This window comes from Mustela nivalis (genome assembly GCF_964662115.1).
Source record: "Mustela nivalis genome assembly, chromosome: X".
Lineage (NCBI taxonomy): Eukaryota > Metazoa > Chordata > Mammalia > Carnivora > Mustelidae > Mustela > Mustela nivalis.
Window position 1 is genome coordinate 91044229 of NC_139040.1, and position 15159 is coordinate 91059387.

At 42.2% G+C, this 15159-nt stretch overlaps 1 long non-coding RNA gene across 1 annotated transcript in view; it reads right to left on the minus strand.

Annotated features, from left to right (window-relative positions):
• LOC309856680 overlaps positions 1-15159 on the minus strand; it is a 45909-nt gene that overhangs the window by 2117 nt on the left and 28633 nt on the right. Inside the window, exon 2 of the long non-coding RNA XR_014307318.1 lies at positions 13863-13918. This is a non-coding gene — a long non-coding RNA (uncharacterized lncRNA). The remainder of the gene's footprint in view (positions 1-13862; positions 13919-15159) is intronic.

The window sequence follows — 15159 nt, forward strand, 5'->3', positions numbered from 1 at the left end:
GCTTTCTCTCTCTCTCTTGCTCTCTCTTAAATAAATAAATAAAATCTTTCTTTTTTTTTTTTAAGTGAATCTGGGGTGATTGTTCAAAGAGAGGTTCATTTGTTTGGTTTTCTCATTGCAAAATAGGAAAATCCAGAGCTTATTTGTAGGTTGATCAGGAAGAGCCACTGGTGAAACCGAAACTGAAGAGGCAAGAAAAGGGAGGGATAAATAATGGAGTAAAATACGTGGAGATAGAAATGTGATGCAAAACAGAAGCTAATCTTGGAAAATATGCCTTTTCCTCTGATAGAAGAAGAAGAGAGGTTGAAGGACAGCAATCTGGTTGGAAGCAGACTTGTCATGAAGCTACCTCTGTAGAGTGAGCAGATATAAATTTATTTGGGAGAGCTTGGGCAAGAGTGATGGTGAAGTTGGAGAGGGCTGCAGTACACAAATATTACCACTTGGTGTCGCCACTGACTGCTGACAGGTTGGAGGAAAAGGTTATTTCACCTTTTGTGAATTGCAAAAGAAAACGGTATGAGAATGGGCTCTGGACCCAGACTGCCTGGGCTCAGAACCAAATAGACTCAGACACTTAATAGTTGTGTCACCTTGTTCAAGTTACCTAATTCCATTCTGTTGCAGGGTTTTTATTTGTAAAATGAGATAATAGGATACAAGATACTAATAGATATAAAATAGAAAAAGATTAACACTCAATAAATGTCAGTTAGTATTACTATTAATGATGATAATGATAATGAATTCTCTTTCAGCCTTTGGCTCCACAAGACTTGCAGGAGCTAATTCTGTGGCGAGTAATAAATACCTATACAACAATACCTTGCCAAGTGAAGTAGTTAGAACGTAGTGCTAATGAAGCGAAGTTAATAATTTAATCAAGAGTTATAGATTCTGTTCACTCTGTGTTCTCTTCCCCCTGAGATCCTTGGCTAGGTGTCCCATATGTGAGCGTACGTGGTCACAAAGGAATCTGGCCAAAAGAGTGTAGCTAAATCAACATAAATGAGTTCTCTGCTTTCCTCCCACCTCTGTGGAAGGAATTTTTAAGAATATTCCCACCCGAATGCAAGCTGGTGCAACCACTCTGGAAAACCGTGTGATGGTTCCTCAAAAAACTGAAAATAGAGCTACCCTATGACCCAGCAATTGCACTACTGGGTATATATCTTAAAGATACAAATGTGGTGCTCTGAAGGGGCATGTGCACCTGAATGTTTATAGCAGCAATGTCCACAATAGCCAAACTATGGAAAGAACCTAGATGTCCACCAACAGATGAATGGATAAAGAAGATGTGGTATATTACACAATGGAATACTATGCAGCCATCAAAAGAAATGAAATCTTGCCATTTGCGATGATGTGGATGGAACTAGAGGGTATTTTGCTTAGTGAAATAAGTCAATCAGAGAAAGACAACTTTCATATGATCTCCCCTGTTATGAAGAAGTGGAGATGCAATGTGGGGGGGTTGGGGAGTAGGAAAAGAAAAAATGAAAGAAGGTGGGATTGGGAGGGAGAGAAACCATAAAAGAAACCATAAAAAATAGACTGAGGGTTGCTGGGGGGAGGGAGGACGGGCGAAGGTGGTGGGGATATGGACATTGGGGAGGGTATGTGCTATGATGAGTGCTGTGAAATGAGTAAACCTGGCGATTCACAGACCTGTACCCCTGGGGATAAAAATACATTATATGTTTATTTAAAAAAATAAATTTAATTTTAAAAAAGTAAAAAAAAGATATATCATAAATTATACAAAATTTAAAAATTTTTTTAAAAAAGAAGAATGTTCCCACCCCCCCCCCATAGTGGTCAACAGATTGGGTCAAAAGCCATGTCAGGTCTTATAAAGCAAAAAGTAAACACAACATGCTCTTAAAAGTTAACTATAAAGAAAGAATAAAACAGTAAACTTCTCTGTAAAATAAAAGGCAGCCCTTGAAAGTGAATTTTGCAAAAGCAAAAGCCCCAGAACAGTATCTCACTGCCGCATATCAAATGTCCTGTCTAAAGCAGCCCTATCTTTAGTTTTGAAATCGTCATTGCAAACACAGACTGAAAGTTACATAAGTATATAGCCATATGAAGTAGTGAGTGAATGTTTCTGGTGTTATTCTTAATTTATTTGTTCCACAGTTTGTTTGAACCCTTCCTGTTGTGCCAGGCACCATGTTAGCCCATAGGGATACTGGTTTTAAAATAAAATATCTGGGGTGCCCCCAGAAATGCCTTAGATAGTTCTGGAAAAATGGGGCCAAATGAAAGGAAATGAACAACGTCCTCTAGTTTGGGGGCTCCATCGAAGCAGTAGGTTAGAAAATTCCGAAAACAGGGTGATCTGGGATCATTTGTAATTGCTCTGTATCTGGATAGCTGAGCATCAAAATTAACAAAGGGTTTGTATGTCAATAATGGTAACTAACCCCATGACTGGAGAAACACTAATGAAAATTACAGTGAGATACCATTGGTAAAGTATAAAAACATTGGCAATGCACTGTGTTGACAAAGCTGGGATGGGGAAGTCCTCTCATAAATTGCTGATGGGAGGGCAACTAGTCAATTGAGGGCAATTTTTGCGGTAACTATAAGAAGTACAAATACATGAGACTTTCATACCAAAATTCTATTTCTAGGAATTTCTCCTCCAGTTATGTTTGCATTGATATAAACTGTTATGTGTGCAAGGCTGGTTATTCACTGTAGTGTGTGTATAATAACAAAAAATGATGGGGGCTTGGGTGGCTCACTCGGATAAGTGACCTTCGGCTCAGGTCATGATCAGGGTCCTGGGATCATGACCTTTGGCTCAGGTCATGATCTCAGGGTACTGGATGGAGTCATGCTGGGCGAGAAGCCTGCTTCTCCCTCTGCCTGCCTCTCTCCCCTGCTTGTGCTTTCCTGCTCTCTCCCTCTCTCTCAAATAAATAAATAAAATCTTTTAAAAAATAACAAAAAATGAGAAGCAACCAGATCCATCAAGAGAGGACTGACCAAATAAATACTGGTATGTCTACCCAATGAGAAAACTCTTTATGTACTCATACATAAAGATCTATGAAAAAGCAAGATGTGGAGCCGAGTACTTTCTCAATTTTGTGCCACGGAAGCGTATTACCTATTCAATTATATATCTGAAAAGTAATGTGGAAAAACATTTGAATAGCCCGTCAACAATAGTGTTTAGACTGAAGGACCGTTGGTTAGCTTATTGCCTTAGTACCAGCTACAGAAAGATGCCGTTAGCCTGTAAGCATATACTGGAAAGTCTATGATATACAAAAACCCAGTCTTTACAGTTCTCTAATTGGGCCCAGCATAATTTTTCACAGATGGTTTCCATGAGAAATTTTACTCTTAAAAAATCATGTGTCAGGGACGCCTGGATGGCTCAGTTAAGTGTCTGCCTTCGGCTCAGGTCATGATCCCAGGATCCTGGGATCGAGCCTCATATGGGGCTCCTGGCTCAGCAGGGAGCCTGCTTCTCCCTTTGCCTGCTGCTCCCCCACTTGGGTTCGCTCTCTCTCTCTCTCTCTCTCATACACACACACACACACACACACACAAGTAAACAAATAAAATATTTTTTTTAAAAATCATGTATCAGATTGCTCTCTATTTGAGAGAAGTCTAATTCTATCTAGATTCAAGCTGCTGGTATTCTGGGATGGCAAATAGGAGAGTTTGTTTGATCTGAGGACTCGCAGTTCTCTAATCTGTTGGCACATGTAGCTCTGTGTAGCCTACTGTTCCATGAAGGAGTCGAAGCAGGTGGAATGGCAGCAATGGGGTCTCAGAACCACTGTGACACCTGTTCACCCACGAGCGTGAGTGCTCCCTGAGGACACAGCCCACATCCTCGATTTCCTTTCTATTCATCGAAGCACTCCTTTTCAAACCATTTGTGAGGAAGGACCATTTTCCTCCTGAACCCATCGTGTACCAATACTTTGATGAAATACAATAGAAATCAAATACTAGCAATATCAAAACACACACATACAAAATTCAAGCCCAGTGTTTTCATGATTATATTCAGCATAGAATTACTCTGTCGAATCATTATGGTTTTGAAACACTTATTCTCAATTTCTTGTCACAGACCACTAATAAACAGTTTGTGGACTGGTACTGGGCTACAGACCACACTTTGAGTAGTATTGCCTTCCAGCACTGCCACCGTGCCCAGCTCATAGTTGGCACTTGATAAATGCTGGGTTTAGGGGTGCCATAGTCCATTGAGCATCTGCCTTCAGCTCAGGTCATGATCCCTAAGTCCTGGGATTGAGCCCCATGTCCGGCTCCCTGCTCCGTGGAGAGTCTGCTTCTCCCTCTGCCTTTCGTCTCACCCATGTGCTCTCTCTCTCTCTCTCCATCTCTCTTCCTTTTCCCTCTCTTTCAAATAAATAAAGTCTTTAAATAAGTAAAATAAATGTTCAGTTCATCATTCTTACAGTGTTTTCTATTTTGCAGAGCGTTTTCACCTCTCTTTCCCCCTTCTATCCTCACACCACCTTCAGAATTCCATGGACCAGATGTTAGCACTCCCATTTGTCAGAGGAGGAAGCCAAGGCAAGCAGATTAAGTGATTTGCCTAGTCTGAAACAGCTACTTAGGGTCAGAGCTTGAATTTCAGCACGAACAAAGACCTTGGGTCAAAGACAGCTTCCCAAGAGCTCCACCAATCAGAAAAAAAGAAAACCTGCCTTAGCTTTCCAAATGACAGCAGATTGACAGCGTGGCAATAGAAAAAGCAGAATCTGGAACAAGAGCCAGTGTGGAATCCAGGCTTGAGCAAGAGATTTTATCTCTGAGCCAGTCTCCATATTTCTAAAGTGGGGATAATAATAGCTTCTCCCCGGAACTGCACTAAGAAGTAAATGCTCTAAATAACAAGGCCCGTAATTCAGAGAATGGATGTTGTTATTGACATCAGGCTCGGTATAGCAGGCTTGCATGAAAGGGCTGGCTCTGTGATCTATGTGAAATGTCCGCCATCTACTGGTCAGTTAAAGAATATGGCTCCCTGGAGGAGGGTGTTGCTCTCAGTTAGGAATAGGATCAGTGAATCCTGCTTGCCTGTTTTTCTCTTTCCCTTTTTGCCTTGGCTACTAGAGAGCTCAGAGCCAAAAGCGAACGGAAGGGGGTCCTGAGTGGCTCAGTCGGTTAAACGGCTGCCTTCGGCTCAGATCATGATCCCAGGGTCCTGGGAACAGGCCCCGCATTGGGCTCCTTGCTCGGTGGGAAACATGCTTCTCCCTCTCCTTGTACTGTTCCCCCCACTTGTGTTCTATGGCCCTCTCTCTGTCAAATAAATAAATAAAATCCTAAAAAAATTGAATGGAAGCTTACAGATTGCGTTTCGTATTAACCTCACCTTGAGTTACGTTCTATTTTTCCTATCTGTATTATCCCTTCGCTTGATTATCTCATTTTTAATATATTTTTGTCAGTCAATTCATTTGTTTATGTTAGTTCCAGTATAGTTAACACAGTGTTATATTAGTTTCAGATGTACAGTATAGTGATTCGAAAATTCCATTTATTACTCAGTGCTCATCAAGGTAAATGTACTCTCGATCTTCACTATTTCACCCATCTCCCCACCTCGCCCCCACCCCCGGGAACCACTTCTTTGTTCTCTGTAGTTAAGAGTCTGTTTTGGGGTTTGTTTCTCTCTTTTTTCCATTTGTTCATTTGTTGTTGTTGTTTTTTTCTTAACTTCCACTTTTGGGTGAAATTATATGGTATTTGTCTTTATCTGACTGTGCTTTAGCCTATGCAGAATAGTTATTTATTAAAGTAGATACAAATATGACAAGAACGCATTCTAGTTTTTGTTACTACTGGTCTATTATTCTGACAACCTTCAGAATCTAACAACAGTCGCAAAATAGATAAGTTGACTCTAAGATGTCAAGGAGGTAAAATAATAATAATAAAATAAAACTATAAGATTCCAAGTCCGTGAAAAATGAAGCAGTCATTACCAGTTAGAACTGGGACACTAGGGGCGCCTGGGTGGCTCAGTGGATTAAGCCGCTGCCTTCGGCTCAGGTCATGATCTCAAGGTCCTGGGATTGAGTCCTACATCAGGTGCCCTGCCTGTTTCTCCCTCTGCCTGCCATGCCTTCCTGCTTGTGTTCTATCTCTCTCCCTCTCCCTGCAAATAAATAAATAAAATATTTAAAAATTAAAAAAAAAAGATCTGGGACACCGCAACCAAAATCAGACTACATATTCATTTGCTATACACTGGGACTTACCACGTGCCATACTGTTCCAGATACAGAAAATGCAGCAGTGAACAACAACAACGAAGTCCATGCCCTCACTGAGCTTATACTCTTTGGAGGGCAGTGAAGACAGAGGATGAACAAGATAAATAAGAATATTATATAGTATATGTCGGAGGTAAGGTAAAAAAAAGAATCTGCAAAGAGGTATGGAGAGATCTGGAGAGCGGGTTACAATTTAAAATAGAGGAGTCAGAGAAGGCTTTGAGAGAAGTTGACACTTGAAAAAGAACCTTTAGCAAGCATGAGAATAGTTCAATGTGGGAACATAGAGAAAGAGTACTGCAGGCAGAGAGAAAGCAAGTGTGAAGGCTCTTAGAAGGGAGCATGCCTGGTGTGACTGGGAATAGTGAGGAGGCTAGTGTGATGGGAGAGAGAGATTGGTTGGTGATGAGGTCAGAGAACTCACGGTGGGATGGATCATAGAGGCTGGCACAGGACTTTGATTTTACTCTTGCTTGAGCCTCGGCTTGGGAGTCATGGGAAGGGTTCAAAAAAGGGGTGATTTGATTGACTTCTCTCTTAAAAGGATTGCCGTGGCTACTGTGTTCAGTGAGAGGGAGAAGCACAAGTTAAGAGGTTCTTTCAGCAATCCGGACAAGAGATAATGGTAGCTTGGACCAAAGACATAGCAGTGAGGATGATCAGAATTGGTCAGACTGTGTATTTACTTTCAAGGTGGCACCATCAGGATTTGCTGATGGATTAGATGTGAGGTGTTAGAGAAAGAGGGATGTCAAGAAGGAGCCCAAGGTTTGTGGCCTGAGCAATGAGGAATAATGAAGGACAAGCAGCTCTGGGGAAGGTGGAGATCAGAAGTTTTGTTTTTTACATTTTACATTTTGAATTATGTGTTATATGTCCAAGTGGAGATATTAAATAGGCAAGTGGATATACAAGTTGTATATAGTAGTTTAGGGCCAAGTTTTGCACCAAAGATACAAATTTGAAGGCTGACAGTAGATGGCGTTTAAAGCCATGAAATCGGATCAGATGACCAACGGAGAAAGAGATACAGGAGAGATCAGGACGAGACAGAACCCTGGAATACGTCTACAGGAAGTAATCAGGAAGCCAAGAAGGAACTAAAAAGAAAACTAAGAAAGAAAAGCCATGCGATAGAAGAAATACTGAGTGGTTTGGTGTCCTGGAAACAAGTGAAGAAAGTGTGTTTTTTTTAAGATTTCTTTATTTATTTGATACAGAGAGAGGGGGGTGAAGGAGGAGAAGGAGCAGAGGCTCCACTGAGCAGGGGTACCAGATGCAGGACACGATCCCAGGACTCTGAGACCTTGACCTGAGTTGAAATCAAGCGTGGGCTGCTTAACCAACAGAACCACCCAGGCACCAGTGAAAAAAGTGTTTTAGGAAGAAAGATCAACCAAGTTTAGGGGAGCCTGGGTGGCTCAGTCAGTTAAGCGTCTGCCTTTGGCTGGGGTCATGGTCCCAGGGGCCTGGGATGGAGCCCCTCCATGGGCTCCCTGCTCAGCGGGAAGTCTACTTCTCCTTCTCCCTCTGCTGATCCCCCTGCCTGTGCTCGCTCTCTCTCTCTCTCTCAAATAAATAAATAAAATCTTTCAAAAAAAGAGCGATCAACCAAGTTTAATGTAGCTGATGGATCAAGTAAAAATAAAGACAACATTGGATTTGGCAATGTGAAAATTACTGGTGACTTTGACAAGACCAATTTTGGTAGTGCCATGAAAGATAGAAGTTGGGTAAGAATGGGTTTAAGAGAAAATGGAAAAGGAAACATTTCAGTTCATAAGATGAAGCAAACACACCTAACCCTCCTCCTCCAACTAAGTAAAACCCCTGGATGGTATATATAAAACAAAGTGAAAAATGTTTTGAAAGAGAAACAGAAAGAAAACTGACTAGGGACCTTGGAGCCTGATGAATGACACAGTGCATGAGTGGTGTCAATGGAGGCCTAGTGGGGAGCTTCAATTCTCACCTACTCCCAATAGTAACCAGGTGCCTCTCCTGACCATGGTGAAAATAAGGTAGGAAATAATGTCTTCTACATCCAACTAGCTGTAGCAATGTCAATGTGGCACTCCCTTCCTGACAGGGTATCAGGGGAGATCAGCTAAACAGAAGATTTAAATAAGATCAAAAGTCTCAGGGCACCTGGGTGGTTCAATGGGTTAAGTATCTGGCTTCAGCTCAGGTCATGATCTTGAGGTCCTGGGATCAAGCCCCAGGTTGAGCTCCTGGCTCACCGAGGAATTCCCTTCTCCCTCTGCCCTGCCCTGTCTTGCTTGCACGTGTGCAAGCGCGCCTGCACTTTCTCTCTCACTCTCGCTCTCAAATACATAAATAAAACCTTTTTAAATAAAAGATCAAAAGTCTCATAACGTAACAACCAAAACTTCCAGGATACAAATAAAAATCACTTGTCATAACAAGAAACAGGAAAAACTTACCAATAAAAATCAGTAAACAGACACCAAGATCTATGTGATGCTGATGTTGGAATTATATTACAAGCATTTCTAAAGCATTCGACATAAAAATGCTTCAGAGTGGTTCCAGAACAGATTTGAAATCAATGAAAAAGTAGGAAGTCTCAACAAAAAAACAGATGACATTAAGGAGAACCAAATGGAAATTTAAGGACGGAAAGCTACAATAACTAAAAATTTCCCAAATTTGGGGAAAGACATCAACCTACAGGTTCAGTAGCAGAGCAAATCACAAACAAAATAAACCCAAACAAATCCATGCCAAGACACATGGTAATCAAACTTTTGAAAAGTAAAGACAAAGTAAAAATCTTGAAAGCACCAAGTGAGAAATGACACCTTACTTAGGCTGACAAAATCATTGGCATATTTCTCAGCACAAACCGTGGAGGCCTGAAGAAAGTGGCACAGCACTTTTCGAGGGCTAAAAGAATGGAATATATAAAGAACACTCAAAATTGAACAGTAAAAGAAAACAAACAACCCAATTAGAAAAGGAGCAAAAGACAGGAAGAAGCATTTGACTGAAAAGGATATGCAGAGGGTAAATAAACAAATGAAAAGATGGTCGACTACACCAGCCCTCAGGGAAATGCATATTAGGACTTAGATGAAGGTTTGCTGCATACCTACTGGGACTGCCAGACTAAGTAAACAGCAATAATACTAAATGCTGGCAAGGATACGCAGAAGCCTTGTTTCAGACATTTCTGGCGGGAAGCAAAATGGTCCGGCTGCTGTGGAAAATAGTTTAGCAGTTTCTGAAAAAAATAAACATACGCTTACCATGTGACCTAGAACGAGTTCAAGGTCCTGTATGAGAAGGAACAGACGGGGCCCCATCGCTCAGTGTCATTGTCGCTGGCCCCTGGTGTGCGTCCTTGGCCAGGAGAGTTTCCTGGGGGAGCCTGGAAGCCGGAGAGCTGAGGGACACTGGATTCATTGAAATATCAAGATCCTTCCACCAGAGCATCAGCGTGAAGCTCTTCACCCCGCTTGGGTTCATGCGGAGCACCTCCCAGCTACACTACCGAGAAGACAGCAAGATGGCGAGCCTCCAGTCCCGGGACCCCAGGCCTCTGGAGGTGATCAGAATTCCAAGGCGGCAGGGTCCCAGTTCTGGAGGATCCCACAGGGGACTCGATCCCAGCATTCTGGGATCATGACCTGAGCCGAATGCAGACGCTTAACCTACTGAGCCACCAGGCGCCCCTCCACCCTCTTTTTGTGTAACACACATGGAAAGAGGAGAGAAGGAGGAAAATAGATCGTACATGCAATAACTTCAATGGATCTCAAGGACATTATGGTGAATGTAAAAAATTTAATATAGAGATGGAGAACAGATTACTGGTCGCCAGGACCTAAGGATGGTGGAGGGAGGAGAATGGGTGTGACAACAAAGCAGTGGTAGCAGAGAGATCTTCATGGTGATGGAACCATTCTGTATCCTGGTTGCGTGGTTGCACAAATCTACACACGTGATAAAATGTCATAGAACTATTCACATGCTTTGTCCAAATGTCAGTTTCCTGGATTCAATATTCTACTGTGGTTTGTAAGATATGACTCGGGGGGGAATCTGGGCGAAGTTTACAAAGGACCTCTCTAGTGTTTTACAACTTCCTGTGAATCTATAATAATTTCAAAATAAAAATACTTTAAAAAGGGTGCCTGGGTGGCTCAGAGGGTTAAGCCTCTGCTTTCGGCTCAGGTCATGATCTCAGGGTCCTGGGATCGAGTCCCACATCGGGCTCCCTGCTTAGCGGGGAGCTGCTTCCTCCTCTCTCTCTCTCTCTGCCTGCCTCTCTACCTGCTTGTGATCTCTGTCTGTCAAATAAATAAATAAAATCTTTAAAAAAAAATACTTTAAAAGAAGGGGAGGGGCACCTGAGTGGCTCAGCTAGTTGTCTGCCTTTGGCTAAGGTCAAGATCTCAAGGTCCTGGGATGGAGCCCCGCCTCAGGCTCTCTGCTCAGTGGGGAGTCTGTTTCTCTCTCTCCCTCTGCCCCTCTTCCCCACTTGTGTTTCTCTCTCTCTCTCTCTCTCTTTCTCTGAAATGAATAAATAAAATCTTTAAAATAAAGAGAGGGGAGGGGAGCCTGGATGCCTGAGTTGGTTAAGGGGCTGCCTTCGGTTCAGGTCATGATCCCAGAATCCTGGGATCAAGGCCAGCACTGGGCTCTCTGCTCAGTGGGTAACCTGCTTCTCCTTCTCCCTCTGCCTACTGTTTGCCCTACTTGTGCTCTCTCTCTCTGTCTCAAATAAAGAACTAAAATATTTAAAATAAAATAAAATAAAATAAAATAAAATAAAGATGCAGGAGAGGAACTGTAGACATCAAGTATAGATAATCCTAGTGAGGAGCTTGCTATAAAGGAGAAGAGAGACATAGGGTCAATTGTGAGCAAGGGAAAGTGGCTCAAAAGAAGACATTTTAAATCTTTTAGTGGGAGTACTAATAGCATGGTGAAGCTGATGGAAAAGAACATGTGGGGGGGGAACAGAGGAGAGTGGGTGTCAGAAGAGTAGGGGGTCAAGCAAAAAGTGGAGGGGTGACTCAGCTGGGAGCAGAACTGTTCATCCACAGTCGCAGGAGAAAAGGATAGAATATACCCATAGATTTAGGCAGGTGGGTAGATGCAGCAGTGGAAATTTGTGGGCTTTGTTTTCTAATTGTCTCTGCTTGCTCAGTGAAATCAGAAGCAAGGTCAGAATCTGAGAGTGAGGACGGGTGTGGAGGTGTTAGAGGTTTGAAGGGAGACGAGAAGATATGAAATAGTTGTCTAGGAAACCGGGAGAGCAAATGGACCAGGATAATATTATGTGATTTCCTGGCAACATTAAGTGCCCACTTCAGGTTCGTGGTCTTGAATTTAAAGAGAAAATGTCATTTTGTGTTTTTCTCCAACCATGTTCAGCTCTGGGGATAGAGGAGAGAAGTAGAAATTATTGGTAATAACATGATGGAGGCAAATGACTGTGATTAGGTAGAAGACAAAACTGGAAGAGTGGATTTCAAGAAATTGGAGCCTGGGCTGTTGGGAGGATCAGTTTTTGAGATATTGAAATCACAGAGAATTAGAACAGGATTCATTGGAGAAAGTGACAGTGAGACAAAAGCAAAAATCTTTGAGAAATTGGAGTGGCACCTAAGGGTCTATAGGGAACTACCCCAAGGTAGGATACAAAAATATAGTCATATATATTACATATTATATCATATAAATAATATATTCTGTGACAGGGAATTCAAAGATGGGGATTTTCAATTAGAAGAAAGGGAGAATGATTTTGGAAGTGGCCGTGAGGGACCACAAGCTGTGGCATTGGGCTATAAGGTCCTTGGATAGATCCAGATTTCAGTAAGATCAAGAAGGTGAGGGAAGCATTTGATAAACAGGGAAAGACTAGAGGGAACTTTGCTAACTATTTTGACTGTATAATTTATTATCTGATCTGGGACATTTGAGAATGCCACATGTTAAAGGGTATACCATGGATAAAGGAATGGTCCTGAGCAAAGCAGGACTATGGTTCCAGAAGGCACAGTAGGGGATTTCAGGATCTGGAGGGGGCTAAGAGGTGGGGATATGTTAGGTAAATACACAAAGTTGTATGGGATTAGGACATGAGATGAGCAGAGGGTTACCCAGGAGTCCTAGGGTCTTGTGATGACTGACATAAACAAGGTCGAAGGGCATAAAGAACTAGGTTCTGGTACTATTAAGACAGCAAGTGGTGGCCAATGTGTGAGTGTTCAGAGGGAGAAATGGGTAAGCATTGAGGCCTTGGCCTTCACTCCTACTAATGGAGATGTAGCATCCCAGAGAAAGGCATTTTATTCCCAGCCAACAGGGAAGTCCCTCAGTCCTAAGGCCCACTGAGGAAGATCTTGCAATTTTTTTTAAGATCTTGATATTTCTGGAGCCCTTTGGGCTTCCAGTATGAAATGTGTCAGGAACTGGGACTAGGCTGACGACTGACTGCAGGTAAGGAAATTACTTGATCTAGCAAAGAGAGGCTGAAGATGGCAGACAGAAGGGACACAGTGGCATTTCCAACACAAGTAGGGAAACATGTTGACACTGACAAACAGAAAATCCCAAAGTGAATGGGGAAAAAATGTAGAGTCCACCACTTAGATCTCAAAACCTGCCTGTGCTAGAACAAAATGGTTAAGAGGGTGCTCAACTACCTAAGGGTTCTTATTCCTCTTTTCCGCATTCGTTCCCCAGGTGAGTTGATTCAGCCTCATGGTTTCAGCATTAATAGACCTTGACTTCCAAACTTTTCTCCCTAAACCTAGTATCTCACCTATCTCCTTCCAGATCATGCATCTAACTGCCCTCTTGACATCTCGACTCAGATGTCTAGCAGATGTCTCAATCTTAGGATGTTCAACACTGTACCCCTGATTTTTCAAGGAATTTTCCTAGAACATTTGTTCTATCCCCAACATGCCCCATCTCGGTTGATGGGAAACTCCCTTCCAGTTACGCAAGCCAAAATACTTTGGCCATAACTGTAACCCTAATTCTATCCGATTCTCTTTTGTTCATTTGTTATTCTCACACCCCACATCCAATCTATGAGCAAATCCTTTTGGCTTGCTTTCCAAAATATACCCAGAATCCTACCCCCTTCTCATCTCCTCCACCACTACCTTGCTGTTCTTAAACACCATGATTTCCAACTCAGATTACCGTAATATTCTCCATACTAGCCTCTCTGATTCTACCCTTGCCACCTTATATGCTATTCACAACACAGAAGTCAAAGGGATCCTTTCATAACACAAACCAAATTGAGCTACTGCTGTGTTCCAAACCATTTAATGGCTTACCCCTCTTGCTCAAACAAAAATGTGTACTCCTTACCATGGCTTACAAGAAAAGCTCTATGGAAAGTCAAAAGCATATGATTTCACTTATAGGTGCAAGCTAAGAAACAAAACAAATGAACAAAGGAAAAAGAGACAAGCAAACAAAACCAGCCTTTTAACTGCAGAAAACAAATGTGGCTACCAAAGGGGAGGTGGGTGGGGGATGGGTGAAATAGGGGATGGGGATGAAGAGTGAACTTACCTTGATGAGCACTGAGTCCTGTATAGAAGAGTCGAATCATTACTGTACACCTGAAACTAATATAACATATATGATAATTATACTTGAATTTTTAAAATAACTTTTAAAAAGAAAGGCTCTATGACCTATTCCTTCCGTAATTCTCCTCTAAACACACTCAATTTGTGTTGATCTTTTATTTTTTAAAAGATTTTATTTATATATTTGGCAGAGAGAAGAGTGAACAAGTACAAGCAGGGGGAGCAGCAGGCAGAGGGAGAAGCATGCTCTCCACGGAGCCAGGAGCCCAATGCGGGGCTCCATCCCAGAACCCTGGGGTCATGACCTGAGCAGAAGGCAGACGCCCAGTGACTGAGCTACCCAGGCACCCCTGTGTTGCACTTTTAGAACTGCCATGCTGTTCCCAGCTTGGGGCCTTTGCACTTGCCACTCCCTCTGCTGGAAAGTTCTCCCTTCCCTCCTCACCCCTCCTCACATCCCCTCCCAGTGCCTTGGCAAGCTTCCCACTTCACCTGGGTCCCTGCTCATGTCTTCTCCTTCCCTTCTACCACTCCTAAAATACCACCACCTTTGTCATTTATTCCTTTAACTTGATTTATTTTTCTTCAAGCACTTTTTCCAAGGCTATAAAGTTTACTCACCTTATTTATTATCACTCACTCCTGCTAGGATGTAAATCTCATGGAAGCTACAAAACCTCTACATTCACGTCTACATCTCTGGTCCTAAAAACAGTGCCTGGCACATAGTAGATACTAAATATTTTGATTAAGTGGACATAAAAGTATAGATAATTAGATAGAAATAAATTTGAAATTATATATATTACTTTAAGTAAAATAACGGTTTGGGATTTATTCCTAAAGGTTTTTTCCATTGCAAATGAGATCTTCCTTTACAATTGCATTTTTTAAAAAGATTTTGTTTATTTATTTGACAGCGAGAGAGAGAGAGAGAGAGAGAGAGAGAACACAAACAGGGGGAGCAGCAGACGGAGAGGGAGAAGCAGACCCTCCTGCTGAGCAAGGAGCTCAATGTGGGGCTCAGTCCCAGGACCCTGGCATCATGAGCTGAGCCTAAGGCATGGCTCAACCTACTGAGCCACCCAGGCACCCCTACAATTATATTTTAACTGCTAGTTGCTGCTGTAGGAATGCTATTGACATTTGCAGGAAACTCTTGTACATAGCAACCTTGTTGACTTCTTATTCTAATAGTTCATTTATAGATTCTTGTAGATTTTTTTTTAAGATTTTATTCATTTATTTGACAGACAGAGATCACAAGTAGGCAGAGA